At 41.5% G+C, this 7,679-nt stretch overlaps 1 long non-coding RNA gene across 1 annotated transcript; it reads left to right on the top strand.

Moving 5' to 3' along the window:
• The first annotated feature begins 1,231 nt into the window (after positions 1–1,231).
• Positions 1,232–2,183, top strand: LOC129362769 (uncharacterized). The gene is made up of 3 exons (XR_008606264.1): positions 1,232–1,388; positions 1,466–1,528; positions 1,768–2,183. It is a non-coding gene; the product is annotated as an uncharacterized LOC129362769 (long non-coding RNA).
• Positions 2,184–7,679: the final 5,496 nt, after the last annotated feature.

Raw genomic sequence — 7,679 nt, 5'->3', positions numbered from 1 at the left:
GTACACTGCTGGCAATGTTAGGAACTCTTGAATCAAAACAGAAGTCAAAATGGAAAGAGTATGTTAAACCTCTCGTTCATGCGTACAACTGTACCAGAAATGAAGTGACAGGATATACTCCTTATGAACTTATGTTTTGGACGTTGTCCTCGACTTCCAATTGATCTTGCTTTTGGTCTCCCTGTTTTTAAAGAGAAATGTCCATCACATTCACAGTATGTACAGAACCTGAAGTCACGGTTGAAAGAGAGTTATCAGATGGCATCAAAGAACTCTGCTAAGAGTGCTGAAAGGAACAAGACTCGGTTTGATCAGCGGATTCTACCATCCAAGCTGGAAGTTGGAGATCGAGTACTTGTGCGGAATGTGAGACTCAGAGGTAAACACAAACTCTGTGATAAATGGGAACAAGATGTCTTTGTGGTGGTGAAGTGTGCTGGAGATCTTCCAGTTTATAGTGTAAAACCAGAGTGCAAAGATGGCCCAATACGCACACTACATAGAGATCTTCTTCTTCCGTGTGGTTTTCTCCCTACACAGATGCTGAAAGATCAACTGAGACTGTGTCAGTTCCAAAAATCCAGAGACATCAACAACTTGAGAAATGGCAAGAATCTCCTGATGACTCTGTAGAAGGTGAAGACTGTGAACAAGAGATTCCATTCTATCTAGTTCCACCTCAAGTGACGGTTGAAGTGGAGAAAACACTCACAAAGTCATCATCTTCTGATGTAGAGAACTCTGTTGCTCTAACAGCCTCTCCAATGAAGAAACAATCTGTTGAAATTCCTTCAGAGTCTGAGAGTGTGAAGTCAGTTGTTGAAGTGGAATCAACTGAACTAGAATCCAGTGCTGAAGACCAATCTGATGTGTTTGTAGAGCAAGTTCCATCTGATTCTGAAGACGTGCCTGATCCAGGAAGCCCAATTGGTGAAACTGTTCAAGCTTCTGATTCTGACGTTACTTTGAATACATCCCTAAACTTTGATGGCATAAATCAAATTAATGACGTTCCTCCAAAACGTTCAACACGTCACAGAATGGTGCCTAAACGACTTCAATATAGCACTTTAGGCAATCCGCTTATTTCAGTTGTTCAAACTTTATTACATAGTTTGTCCGATGCCCTCGTTTCGACACCCACTACTTCTAGCACTGTTCAAATTATCTAAATGTTTACATGTCACGGGACGTGCATGATTTAGGGGGGGAGGTGTAACCCAGGGTAAAAACTGCCCTTAATCCCGCCTTTGTTGCTCCATTGGTTGGCGTGATAGTCAATCACACAGAGTAGTCAGCCAATCATTGCACCTGGAGTGTTTTTTAGGCCTGCTCCAGCTTTTCCCAATCAGGTGTGAGGGGGAGAGCTGGAGACAAAGGAGCTGCAGGTTTGTGTTTCCAAACAATTAGTTGATCTCTTTGTTGTTATGCACTTTTAAAACCTCACAATATAAAAATTACGTAGATCTGGGTATCCAGTGAGCTTGGAGCCAGGAAGTTCTCATACAGCGATCTATAAATGGAATTGGTGAGTAATGAATATGTTTTGTTGGTGGTGGTATCCAATGCTAATTGTTTATGAAATATACCATCTAACTTTTAAATTCTAAACATGTATTTAAGATAATGAAATGAATGCTGATATCTTTAAGTTGTTTTAAAGATTTGATTGTGGATATGATTGTATTTATTTCTGGATATAACTGAAAAAACAGTCTAGTTAACTAGCAGGATGGTAATTTACTGGACCTGTTTATTTCAATACAGGCCAGGTGACCCTTTTTGGGTTAAAGGATGGTGAGCTTCTGATAACTGGCTGGAGCCAGGAGAACCTGAAATTGACTCCATACTGGTCTGGTAGGAGGCTGATGGTCCACAATATTTCCCCCTCCATCTCACTACATAGACACACTTCATTATTCATCTTTTCATCGGACACAAATTGCGCTTGGACATTCTCCTCTTGAATATCTGGAAAAAACACACAATGGACTTTTAAATGTGTGTCGGTCAGACATTGTACTGACCAGGCGGGGAAAAGTGAAGGACTTTTGTGCACAATTATATAGAAGATTTACTGCAGTGCTGTGTATATATTTATTGTGTTTTTGTTTTGTATGTTTTGTCTTGTAATGTTTACTTTTCTTTAAAATACATAGTATTGAAAGCAATTATTCTTTTGTTTCGTTTGATTACTGACAACAGCTCCAGTAGATGAATTTAGTCTTCTGATCTCAGATGCTACTTAGTCTTGTGCTACATTAAAATACTGCTACACTTGGCATTATCCAAACTCTGATAGTATTCAGGGAGGGAGAGAAGCTGATGTCGACTCTTCAGAGAATCATCACATTGCATTTCAATCAGCTCTAACTGCAGACTCTTTTCCTCTTCTGCATCCACCAGGAAGGGCGTCGAGGAGCTTGATTTGATTTTCAATGACATAAAAATCTTGGAAAGGCTGGTTGAATTCTGTCACGAGAGATGCAATCACAGACACATATTTTCCTTTTTAGGCAGAAAGGTCGGCCTTTGGAAAAGCAGACTTGATTTCAGACGGCGCCGGGAAGAGAGGAGCGTTAAAGCCTCAGAGTTGTGTCTCTAACAGGCGGAGCTTTACACAGAAGGCTTTCATGTGCACATACAGGTGCGGCACCAGCTGTTCTTTGCCTTGTAAGTTCTTGTTCAGTGTATTCAGATGATGCATACGATCAATTAAAAATGCCAGGTCTGCCAGCCACGGAGGGTCCCTTAGTTCATGAAGAGGTCGGCCCTTCTCTTTTAAAAAATGGTAGATTTCTGATCTCAGCGAATAAAACCGCTGCAGCACAGAGCCGCCGCACATCAGAGTGGTAGAGTACATCCCCGAATTCAGCCTCCATTCTCTGTGGTACCGTCCTCTCGCTCGAATTATGTGGACAGTTTTTATAACAGTGTTCATCACATCGCCCAGCTGGACGGTCTTGGCACACAGTTCTTCTTGATGGATTATACAGCCTCACCTCTGCTCTCTTTTACCTTGGCGCGCACCAACGATGCCATTCCTTTGCGTTCGCCCGTCATGGCCGGAGCTCCATCTGTTGTTACTCCACAGAGCTTGTCCCATTTAAGCCCCATCTTTTCAACTGACACAACTTCAAATATATCTTTTCCCATCGTTGTGCCTTTTAGGCTCATTGTATGAAGCAGCTCCTCCGTACAGCAAAACTGCAAACAAATGAACTGTTGCGTTGCAACTGATTTTTTACTTGCATGCCTGTTGAGTAAAAATGAAAAGCACAAGCTTTGTCTTTCAGCTGAAGTTTCAGGTTAGCTGACAAGTCCTTGATTCTCCGCACCACTGCATTTCTGGATAAGCTCACATTGTTGAAATCAGACACTTTTTCTGGACACATTATTTCTGTGACTTTGATGAAATCACCGTCTGAAACCGGTTTGCCGTGCTGGGCAACAAGTTTAGCGACTTCATAACTTGCTGCTGTGGCATTTTATTTTGTTAGCATAAAAACCTGTTGTTGAGCTGGCAGGCTAGCTGCCATTTACTTGACTTTCTGTGTTCGTTCAGCACCAGTGTCTGGTGTTCGATCTCATCATGCCAACAGAAATTATACTCTTTCATCACAGCAACATCTTCATTGCAAATCAAACAGACACACTTTCCATTGGTTTCTTTGACAAAAATACAAATTTTTGTCTGAAATCTCCTACACTCACTTGCTATTTTGCGTTTCTTCGGTGCTGCCATTTCTGGTGACTCGCAGGAAAAAATTTTCTTCGCTTAATTTCGGTTTTCTGTGGCTGGCTCCATCTCATGTTGAAACTGAGAAGTGCGACAGAGCTGGAAGCTCAAGATTTTTGTGGGCGCCGCATTCAAATATATTTTCAGAATTTGCTGCGGGCCAGTAAGAACTGGACCGCGGGCCGCAATTGGCCCACGGGTCGTCGTTTGGACACCCAAACAAAGATGTGCAGGAGGAAACAGACCCACCGTGGAGCGGAGAGCGGTGGGAATAAACAAATAGCCATGAAGCAGAGGCATCTGAAAGACTCCCGTGGCTCGTTTCCTCCAACTGTTGCACGACAGAAAAGGAGAGCGTAGCTTTAACAGGTGGAGGCATCGTGACGGGCCTGAAACTGCGACTACTTATTTGAAGTGACTAGTGACAAATATGGTGCTTATGTCCAACCAGGATTGACTATTCAGGAGAGTGGGTGAAAGAAAAGAGAGAGAAAAAATAAAAAAAACAATGTGAGTTTACACTCGCATAAAACCTCAGCAGCTGTTACTATGGAGACTGAGAAGTTGTGGGCCGAAGTTTCTTCTGGATTTCCTCCCTGGCGTCGCTTTATAAGGTCTTCTGCAGCTTTTAATATTCTCACACACAAGCCTTTAGTCTCCTAGTGCTGGCTGCGTTCTATCAGGCCTAATGAATAGCTCCAGTTTGAGCACGTGAGATGACTAATATGTGGAGCTGATAAATGAACCAGCAAGTACATTGCCTCTGTAAGTAGGCCTTTTTTTTTCCTGTTTGCAGACTAAAGGGGAATTGTGTTTCTCGTTAAGTCTTGCCAATGTAAATAAAGTTGACAGTGAAAGGCAGATACTGTAGATATATACATTTGGCAAATGTTAATTAATTGTTGAGACTATTACGATCGTAGCGGTCATCTGTTTTCTCCAAAACATTATGCATTCTTAATAAACAATCTCACAATAACACAACTTCAAAGTTGGTCTCCTTCCCACCAAAAAGCCAAGCGTAAGTTGAAATGCGTACATGTCATTGTCAAAAGAATGAACCTGCCTCTCCAAATCTTGCATGTATTAGTGTTTGTGCCGCTCGATGGCAGAAGAAAAACCTGTTATTAAACTGTTTGTCTGCTTCATCAGTGGCCATGCTGATTAGCCTAAGCATTCACAACAAGCTCTGATGCAGGAAACTCACTGTAGCAAAGCAGAGAGGAAGGTGGGAGCACCACATACACAAGGATGATTGATAGTAATCTGATTGGTTGTTTCTGACCAAGAGGTGCATTTCTGCGGATGACCGTAGGACCAGATATTTTTATTTACTTTTTTTTTTCCATAGATTATCTGTTGCATGTCAAACTGTCAAAACAAAGTGTCAGTTTTAACAAGTATGTAACTAGAAAAAAAAACACGCTGCTTATGAAAGCTGCAGAAAGCATCTGCTGCTTTCTGTTTATAAGACTGTTTAGTTGAAGAATAAAGTATATAAAGTAAATAAAGGTAAAACAAAAGCTCAAAAAGGGGAAAACACAAGGAGGTGTCTGAGAAGTTTAAGGATTTACCAGAGACTTCTCTGTTTCATGAAGATCTCGAACCCCTTCGACACGAGAGGCTTCTTTTCTTTTGTACTAGATGTGACAAGACATAAAAGCTCAGAAAAAGAAAAAGAAAAAAGCTTTAAACTTTTGCAGTCTATTTCCAGTCCGAATATATACATCCTTTTTCCCCCGAAAGCCTCAGCAAACATCAGATGATGAAGAAAGAAGAAGAAGAAGGAAGAAAAAAACAGGCTGTGGTGTTGGACTAAAGTAGGGCAGTGTGTGCAACTGGGAGTAAATGTGTTCTTAGTCTTTCCCACTCTGAAGTGTTTGCACTGATGCTGAAGTGGAGCAGAGAGGCACATCTATCAGAAAACACTCAGCCAGATTCACAGCCTGGGGCAGTTTGGTCTGAAACATCCACGACCGCAACGTGCAGCCAGAACTCTGCTGGCCTGGTAATTACATGTTGGAGGCTGCGTACAGTACATGATTGGGAACTTTCTTGAAAGCTAATAACTCATTACCATTTTCTTCATTCGGGTCCATCCCGCCTCACATCTCTCCCCTCATTCTGTCAGTCATGCCCGACTGCAGGTTCTAAGGAATTCTCCCGAGTTGCAAAGAACATGAATATCCAAATATCGTTTTAAACATTACAAATCTGCCCAGCAAGAAATCTCAATACGCATTAGAGACGAAGAAGAAGAAAGAAAATGCATGTTCTTTTTAACCTGTTCCAGTTTTGCTGATTTTCTTTTCTTGTTTTTTCTTGTTTTTTTTTTTTGTTTTTTTTGAGAATTATATCCAGCAAAACCATCAAGTAAATTTAAACTAAAGTAATAATGTAGTGGGGTAAGGGAGGAAAATCAGCTGAGAAAAAGAGAAAGATTAGATATTTGATATGATCAATCAGAAAAAGAAAAAAAAAATAAAAGCAAATGAAACTTTTTCTATCCCTTCTCTAAATTTCAAAGCCGTGCCTGTCGCAGGGAAGACAGAGGAAATAAGATTTTTGGGGAGGTTCTTCAGAGACTCTCCAATTTCACACTATCATATTAAAGTGTCCATCTGTCTGCGGATGGATGAGTGATACTCCTGCAAGGTGCAAGGTGGTCTGCAATTCCCATGAATAATTTGAGTGTGTCACTGTGGGCGGTCCTTTCTAAAGGAGATTGTCCTGCAGGAGGCTGGGTAATGATAGACTTACTGGGTTTCTCTTTCATCCCCCACTCCAATTGATGAGCTAAAAAGATAATATGTATCCCAGAGGTTGGTGAAGTGACTGGCCTTCTCTAATATATTTAAGTCATTATTCACACTCTTCTCTTGAATTGATTAGTATTCAGATCATGGAACTGGGGGAAGAGGGGAGGATAAAGGTTAGATACATATTTTAGATATTTGACATGAGCAGACCGTGCCTGATAAATCTCACTAGTACAAAAAATAATAATAATAAATCCACACCGAGGTGTTTTTACAAAACAGATAATTCTCACACCTCTGCAAGCTATCACTCCTGCCAATATGGCAGCTGTAGTGACAGAGGCTGGGAAGAGAGCGTGTCATTTGAACATGGAGGCAGGGAAGAAATGACATCGAGAGCAAGGTCTCAAGAAATTGAGGAGAATGGGAGAAAAAAAATTGAAATAAAAGTATGCGAGGAAACCCGGTGGTTCAACACATTCTCGTTACTAACCTGGCACACATTGACACAGAGCACCCACCCCCCATCCCCACTGCCCTGCATCACATTTTTATGCACCTTAAATTTTCATTGTGCAGAAGCCTTTCTGCATCATGCTAGGGGAACTCAATACGTATTGGGCTGAAAACAATGTGAGACGAGTCAAAATCCAGCAAATTTGGTAACATAAATGAGGAGGAATGCAGATTTTCTTCCAAATGTTTCAAATCGTCAAATTTTAATACGAGGCGACAATAACCCGAGCAAAAATCCAGTTTGGATGATGATTTTCTTCAGTAAAGAGGGTTAAAAAGAAGCTATCCAAATCAACCTGGCACTGTGTAATTGCCCCCCCAACCCCAAATCAAATAACTTATCATGCCAGGACGTCATCACAGCAACGCTTCGCCATTCTCGCCATTGATGCCGTTTACAAGTGTACTTAGGAGCGCTGTCGTTCGCATGATAAGCTCAGCGGTTCCACCAGGTGTTTGCTAATTGCTGCTAGTCTGGTGGAGCTGCGTGGAGGAGGAGGGGTTCCTCGGTTAACTGCAGCTTCGAGGCAGAGATTTTGGGAAATAGGTGGCGATAAGAAACTCCTGAATAGCTGAAAACCTGAGAATCGAGGATGGATCAATGCTTTTTCTCCTAAGAAAATGTCCACCTCTTCGTTTACATTACCACAAATGCAGTCTTTTTT

Source organism: Poeciliopsis prolifica, unplaced genomic scaffold (genome assembly GCF_027474105.1).
Source record: "Poeciliopsis prolifica strain line A6 unplaced genomic scaffold, Auburn_PproV2 SCAFFOLD009, whole genome shotgun sequence".
Classification (NCBI taxonomy): domain Eukaryota; kingdom Metazoa; phylum Chordata; class Actinopteri; order Cyprinodontiformes; family Poeciliidae; genus Poeciliopsis; species Poeciliopsis prolifica.
The sequence above is the reverse complement of the archived record's forward strand: the minus strand, read 5'-3'. Positions and strand labels throughout refer to the sequence as shown.